This window comes from Emys orbicularis, chromosome 2 (assembly GCF_028017835.1).
Source record: "Emys orbicularis isolate rEmyOrb1 chromosome 2, rEmyOrb1.hap1, whole genome shotgun sequence".
Taxonomy (NCBI): Eukaryota; Metazoa; Chordata; order Testudines; family Emydidae; genus Emys; species Emys orbicularis.
The window spans coordinates 3363129-3371596 of NC_088684.1; positions in this window are offsets into that span (position 1 = coordinate 3363129).

Here is an 8468-nt window from a genome sequence, read left to right on the forward strand (position 1 = left end):
TAGGACACAAGCGAAGAATGCTGTGTCCGTTTAAATCAGAGGAGGGGATTCAGGGAGGCAGAAAGTAATTGCAGGAGGTGGAATTTGATCAGTACACTGGTGTTTCGACGCTTGGAGAAAGCACTGTGAAAACTCAGCAGGATCTTGGTTTTGTGTGTCCTTGGAAAGGGGATTGCCATGTTTCCAGCTGCGAGCGAAGTCGACAATAGCCAATTTCGCCAACCATTGAAATGGTAGGAGGGAACTAGCCCTTTGCATCTCAAACAGGTGGGTCAGGGTAGAAGAGAGTTTCCTCACATCCGTAAATCATTGCTAGAGAAACCAGGCAAGCTCCTATTTCAAGTCTTAGTCCAAGGGGCCATACATTCAAACAGCAACATGCTGTATCCATTCAAAACCAAACAGCAAAGCATACCCTGCTCCATGATGCCCTATGGGACTCTCTCCCAATCCGATCTTTCCAGAGGATGTTTGGGGGCTGTGCCTGTAAGTTGCAGTCATGATCATGAGACCAAACTGGATTGCATCGGAGAACAGTCTGAAGAGCAATTTCTTTGGGACTTGTTAATCCACAGCAAAGGGAAAGTTTGCTGTCCAAAGCAAAGCTGTACTGATATTAACACCCCGTGCTTGACATGACTCCCCGGAAAGGGTTAGCTTCCATAAGGCAGAAGCTGCCAACAACAGTTGTCTCACTTCTGGGACATGGTCAGCCAATGAGAGTATGTTCAGATGATGTAATAGCTTCTAACTTGTGTGTCATTGGTTGAAAGTGTTGTCGCTCACTATTGTCCTGGAGAGTTATAGGGGTGGAGTTGGACAGAGATCCTCTCTTTCTTATCCAGTTCAGCCAAACTCATTAAATGCCGGACTTGTTTTTCTAATTCTCCTCTGCGCTGTGGATTAGTATGGTCCAAAACATTCCAAGTCACTTCTCAGGGTCTAGAATTGAGGATAACATGAAATTACTGATCATGTAAATTAGCTGAGATTCTTCGGGCACTAGCCTGAGCAATGCTTAGCCACTTTCAGTACATTTGGGCCTAGCCATGGCCATGTCATCCCCTGGCTCTTGCCAAGCCGTGAAGAAGGCTGCACATTGGGTTTAGAAAGTGATATGCTATTTACTATGACTAATCTTGAGCAAGCAGTTCAGGGATGTCTGCCACAGTGATACACAAAACCAGTGCATGCAGTTCAACGTTATTAATGATAAAAGGCATAAATCTAATCTCAGAATAATCTACAGAGCAACATCCAGTGTCGGTTCATTCTCCTGAATGATTGCAAGCAAAGACAAAATGCATTAAACCTTTAGTCCAGCCTTTAAATGAATGTATTTAAAATGATCTAAGCTGGAATGATAAACTGGTTCAGAAATACATTCCAATCGATCCGACAGGGTTTCCATTATGTATAAGATTCAGTAGTTTTAATCCTCTCCAATTTCTGTCACACAGGGGAGAGCTAGTTCATTTCAAGCAAAATTTAGGTGACAGATTCCCTTACGCTTAGAACCGATCTTGCAGCTTTCCACTAGGCTGTCTCCCTCTGATACGAATTAAAGTATATGCCACTTTCTTGAAGTCCACATTGAGCACATTATTACTATAGAATAGATAGTAATAAAACTTTTCTATTTCGGCATTTGCATTGGCCTCCTAAAGCCTCTTTTGCTAGAGAGCCAGTGTGGTCATTCTAGCATAAAGCATGAGTAACCAGAGCATCCATGTATTAACGTGAACTGTTCTTGCACTGTAGTTAGCTAGTAGATAACAACTGGGGTGTAGTTCTTGTCACTGGGACTTTTTTTTCCCCTATAGTCTGAGCTATCCCCCCTCTCTAGATTCCACCAAGAGATTTTAATGAAACCCCTACAGAAATGTACCTGGCCCTGTTCTGTATTAGCCACTAGAAGCCTGCAATCCACCTTAGAAAAAACACCACTTAATTCCTGGACAATAAGTGGTCCTTTTTTGATGCCCTATACAGCCTGGCTGAAAATACACCCCCGGGGAGGAGAGGGGCAAATACTAATGGTTTGTGCTACCTTGGCACCTTACATCGCAGGATCTTGCCGTGCTTTACAAACACTATTTACTTTAGTCTTTTAACTTGTCTTGTGAGTTACCGCCATAGCACTGTTCTCATGTGACAGCTGGGGAAACTGGAGCATATCAGTGTGGCTTTCCTTGGCTGTCCTCTTTCCATGTTTGTAAGGGCAAATAGCGTCAGCTGGATCATGAGCTTCTAGGGCAGCAGTTCTCAACCTATTTACCATTGTGGGCCACATATGCAGCTCTCTGTGTTATGTGGCTACATCCACACAATATATATACTACCTGTATGGCTCTGAGGATGTCACATGGGCTGCAGCTGTGTGCTGATTGGGCTGCAAGCAGCCCACAGGTTGAGAACCACTGTTCTAGAGGATTGTGCCTCTTTACCCATGTAGTGATCTAATATTCCCCCCCACCTCCTGATCTATCCCCTCAGCAGCACAGACCCCTCCAATGAGTGATTCATTCACTCCAGCATGTTTATTCCCATATATCCGTAGCTGTACATGACTGGCCGACCGGCCTACCTGCCTTCCCCCTGCTTGATGCCGGACCAACGTTTGCATCTGGAAGCAGTGTCTGTTTGCTTATGGAGTTTGCTTTTTTTTTTTTTTTTTTTAGGTGACAAATCTGGGGCACTGTCCCAGATTGAGGTGTCATTAGAGGAGGTTTTGGAACAAATGGATAAACTAAACAGTAATAAGTATCAGGGGGTAGCCGTGTTAGTCTGTATCTACAAAAACAACAAGGAGTCTGGTGGCACCTTAAAGACTAACAGATTTATTTGGGCATAAGCTTTCGTGGGTAAAAACCTGCATCTGAAGAAGTGAGGTTTTTACCCACGAAAGCTTATGCCCAAATAAATCTGTTAGTCTTAAACAGTAATAAGTCACTTGGACCAGGTGGTATTCACCCAAGAATTCTGAAGGAACTCAGATGTGAAATTGAAGGACTACTAACTGTAGTCTGTAACTTATCATTTAAATCAGCTTCTGTACCAAATGACTGGAGGATAGCTAATGTGACGCCAATTTTTTAAAAGGGCTCCAGAGATGACCCCGGCAATTACAGGCCGGTAAACCTGACTTCAGTACTGGGCAAACTGGTTGAAACTATAGTAAAGAACAAAATTGTCAGACACATAGATGAACATAGTATGTTGGGGAAGAGTCAACATGGTTTTTGTAAAGGGAAATTGTGCCTCACCAATCTACTAGAATTCTTTGAGGGGGTCAACAAGCATGTGGACAAGGGGGATATAGTGTACTTAGATTTTCAGAAAGCCTTTGACAAGGTCCCTCACCAAAGGCTCTTAAGCAAAGTAAGCAGTCACGGGATAAGAGGGAAGGTCCTCTCGTGGATTGGTAACTGGTTAAAAGATAGGAAACAAAGGGTAGGAATAAGTGGTTAGTTTTCAGAATAGAGAGAGGTAAATAGTGGTGTCCCCCAGGGGTCTCTTCTGGGCCCAGTCCTATTTAACATATTCATAAATGATCTGGAAAAAGGGGTAAACAGTGAGGTGGCAAAATTTGCAGATGATATAAAACTACTCAAGATAGTTAAGTACCAGGTAGACTGCCGAGCTACAAAAGGATCACTCAAAACTGGGTGACTGGGCAACAAAATGGCAGATGAAATTCAATGTTGATAAATGCAAAGTAATGCACATCGGAAAATATAATCCCAACTATACATATAAAATGATGGGGTCTAAATTAGCTGTTACCACTCAAGAAAGAGATCTTGGTGTCATTGTGGATAGTTCTCTGAAAACATCCACTCAATATGCAGCAGCAGTCAAAAAAGCGAACAGAAAGTTGGGAATCATTAAGAAAGCAATAGATAATAAGACAGAAAATATCATATTGACTCTATATAGATCCATCGTACGCCCTATTTGAATACTGTGTGTAGATGTGGTCGCCCCATCTCAAAAAAGATATATTGGAATTGGAAAAGGTTCAGAAAGGGGCAACAAAAATGAGTAGGGGTATGGAACAGCTTCCGTATGAGGAGAGATTAATAAGATTGGGACTTTTCAGCTTGGAAAAGAGACAACTAAGGGGGGATATGATAGAGGTCTATAAAATCATGACTGGTGTGGAGAAAGAGTAACTAACACTTCCATATTTACTTTCTCATAACACAAGAACTCGGGGTCACCAAATGAAATTAATAGGCATTAGGTTTAAAACAAACAAAAAGAAATATTTCTTCACACAACGCACAATCAACCTGTGGAACTCCTTGCCAGAGGATGTTGTGAAGCCCAAGGCTATAACAGGGTTCAAAAAAGAACTAGATACATTCATGGAGGATAGGTCCATCAATGGCTATTAGTCAGGATGGGCAGGGATGGTGGCCCTAGTCTCTGTTTGCCAGAAGCTGGGAATGGGCGACGGGATGGATCACTTGATGATTCCCTGTTCTGTTCGTTCCTTGTGGGGCACTGGCCGCTGTCGGAAGATGGGATACTGGGCTACATGGACCTTTGGTCTGACCCAGTGTGGCCATTCTTGAGCTCAGCAATCGAGGAGGCAGAACAGGTCAGCGCTCCCTGCCCAGCCTCGCTGGGGGAAAAGTCTCCCAACCATCCATCTGGCACCCCTGCAAAGCCCTGGAAAACAGTCACTTTCCAGGAGTTATCTGGCTATTTGCTAATGTGTCAATTCCACCACCCTCTCCCCCTTGTTTTTATCCATTTTAGAGTTTCTCTTGCCAAGCAAGATGCTCGGTAGGAGCATTGCTGACCTGAACCTCACATTCCCAGGAGTTAAGGCTGTGATACTGGAGAGCCATTTGCTTTGGGGTGAAACTCCCCCACCCCAGGACTCCCAACAGGCTGGAGCTGGGGCCATCCACCACCACCCCAGCTCCAGGTGAGACCTGGCCAGGCTGCCCACTTACCAAGTAGAGGGACAGTCTGTAACCTCAACCTGCCTTTTTTCTCTTCCAGGCTGGTTCTAGTTCTCAGGCCCCTGGGATCTGCTTCCTTCCAGGCACAGCAGAGAGATCCTGCCCTACCAGGGCAGGCCACTGCAGCCTGCTTTCTCCCTTTTCTGTTCCTATCCCCTCCTGCAGCTGGGGCATTTCAGGTAGATGTGAGACAGAGCCAGCTGCAGCTGCTCTGCAGGTTGCATCAATACCCCCTTCATGCCCTGCCCCATCACAAAAGTTGTACATCCCATCAATGACCTTGGTCTTTCCAGAGGTCACCAAAAGGCCGTCAGTCTCTCTCATGGGACTTCAGCCACCTGTGTGCCCTTTTGAGCAACAGTCTTGTCCCCTCCAGCCGGAACCGTGAAATCCAGTTCATTCACCCTGCTTGCCAACTGAGTACAGGCAGGAAACCCAAATGGGCCATTGCCATCAAGGCCCCAGAGAGTCACAGTCTAATAAGTGATGAGCATTATCATGATTTCTTCTGTGAGGCGGCCACGTTGGCTAGCAGGTCTCTGCTGTGGGGAAGTTAAGGTCACTGATTCCATTTAACAGATTTTAACCAAGAAAACTATGGAAAATGAGTGAGCCGGACACCTGTTGACCCTGCGACCCATGTCCACCCCCGTGGCGCAGCACTGCCAGCCAGCAATAGAGAGAAGCATTTTGCAATACTGTTGGGCTTGGGAACAAGGAGTTGCAAGACTGGATCAGAACCAAAGTCCATCTAGCCCAGGCTCCTGTCTCTGACAGTGGCCAACACCACATACTGCAAAGGAAGGTGTAAGGATCCAGTAGCAGATGTAGGAGAATCCATCCTGGTCTCGAAAAGGGAGAGATCAGCTTAAACCCTGAGGCAGGAAGTTTAACATCCCTTCCATCTGGTGATCTCAGAGCACCTCATGAACATTAGAATTGCCTCATACCCACAACTCAGGGACAATCCTTTAGGGCCAAGCTATTAGCTTCTCGGCTTAGCCATGATAGCACCTTCCATTGATCTCCCCTTCCAGCTGTTGAGCCTGGGTGTAGGAGACTGTGCTTACAGATCACCACCCAGGTCTTTTCTTTACCTAGCCTGGGTTTGGGGTGGGGAGACATTACAGGAACCCCCACTTGTTGCCTTTTTGCCCAAACATTTGCTCTCATAAATCTGTTGCCAGCAGATCAAGGGACGTGATCATTCCCCTCTATTTGACATTGGTGAGGCCTCATCTGGAGTACTGTGTCCAGTTTTGGGCCCCACACTACAAGAAGGGTGTGGAAAAATTGGAGAGAGTCCAGCGGAGGGCAACAAAAATGATTAGGGGGCTGGAGCACTATGAGGAGAGACTGAGGGAACTGGGATTGTTTAGTCTGCAGAAGAGAAGAGTGATGGGGGATTTGATAGCAGCCTTCAACTACCTGAAAGGGGGTTCCAAAGAGGATGGATCTAGACTGTTCTCAGTGGTACCAGATGACAAAACAAGGAGTAATGGTCTCAAGTTGCAGTGGGGGAGGTTTAGGTTGGATATTAGGAAAACCTTTTTCACTAGGAGGGTGGTGAAGCACTGGAATGGGTTCCCTAGGGAGGTGGTGGAATCTCCTTCCTTAGAGGTTTTTAAGGCCTGGCTTGACAAAGCCCTGGCTGGGATGATTTAGTTGGGGATTGGTCCTGCTTTGAGCAGGGGGTTGGACTAGATGACCTCCTGAGGTCCCTTCCAACCCTGATATTCTATGATTCCTCTTTCTGCAGAAACTTCATGGCTGCGCCCACATAAAATCATCTAGGAATCTCCCCCATCAATTGACACTCTGATGTGGAGGCGAGAGATAATAGGATTTACGTACTCCATTTAGCCTGCATTAGTGAAGTTTAAATATACGTGGCCACAAATTTATGCACAAAGCTATATGCGCCCTCTAACTGAGAGATTAATGGGCTGCTGCTGAGAGTAGCTCCAGGCTTATTAACATGGAGTCTGTTCATCTCCTGCCACCTGCTGAAATCAACAAGGGGCACTAAGTGCCTGGTGCTTACTGCAAATTACAGGGAACTTCAAAGTGGTGCACTCTAGGAGGCTGGCGAAGTGACAGCTCGCGCAAGGAAACCAATAATGCCGAACAGTGGAGCCCAGGAAACGCTGGCAGAGAAAGCCCTCTTGGCCAGCTGTAGGAGGGAAGGCAGCGCCCTGCTCTGTTACTAGCCACCTGCCCCTTTGTTGAAGCTGGGAGTGGGGCTGCATGGCTGCTTCTCTCTATGCAGCAGGGTAAGGGCTGGGATTTGAACTGGAGACCTGACTGTAAGCCAGGTTTAGTGGAAAGGCTTCTGCTGCAGGTCTCTCCCCCTGTGGCTCTTTGCTGCTCCTCAAGGCGCAGTGCAGGGCTCCTCATTTTGGCTGGCTAAGATGCTCTTGCTTCCCAGTCCATTCCCTATTGCCAAACCCCTCGTCAGTCTCCCGCCTGGACAACTACAACCCCCTTCTCTCTGGCCTTTCCACCAGCCACCTCGCTCCCATCTGAAATGCTGCTGCCACCCAGCTTTCTCATCTGCTGCTCTGATCATATCACCCGCACCCCCTCCACAGGCTCCACAGCCCCTTCTGCATCAATTTCAAAGTCCTTGCCCAGTTCTGCGCCTGCCTGCATCGGTCCCCCACCAATCTGACCTTGTGGGCCACTAATACACCTCCCTGCCATGCCCCTGTTGTTTCCTTATCCCTCCCCAGAGCATGCTCTGACCCCATACTCTGCACTACCTCCCCTTCCTCCTTTTCCCATAGGCCCTGAAACAATCCACTGCTTCCTTTCCAGCAATCAAAAAACAACTGAAACATTTTTCTAAAGCTAGGAGCCAACAACAAAGCCCATAGGTTTATTCTGTGATTACCTTCATCCCTCCCTCCCTCCCTGGTATAACCTCCAATCTCCTCCAGTTTATCATAGTCAGCATAGTTTATATCAGGTTTCAGAGTAGCAGCCGTGTTAGTCTGTATCCGCAAAAAGAACAGGAGTACTTGTGGCTCCTTAGAGACTAACAAATGTATTAGAGCATAAGCTTTCGTGGGCTACAGCCCATTTCTTCCGATGCATATAGAATGGAACATATATTGAGGAGATATATACACACATACATACAGAGAGCATGAACAGGTGGGAGTTGTCTTACCAACTCTGAGAGGCCAATTAAGCAAGAGAAAAAAAACTTTTGAAGTGATAATCAAGATAGCCCAGTACAGACAGTTTGATAAGAAGTGTGAGAATACTTACAAGGGGAGATAGATTCAATGTTTGTAATGGCTCAGCCATTCCCAGTCCTTATTCAATCCTAAATTGATTGTATCTAGTTTGCATATCAATTCCAGCTCAGCAGTCTCTCATTGGAGTCTGTTTTCGAAGTTTTTCTGTTGTAAAATAGCCACCCGCAGGTCTGTCATTGAATGACCAGACAGGTTAAAGTGTTCTCCCACTGGTTTTTGAGTATTATGA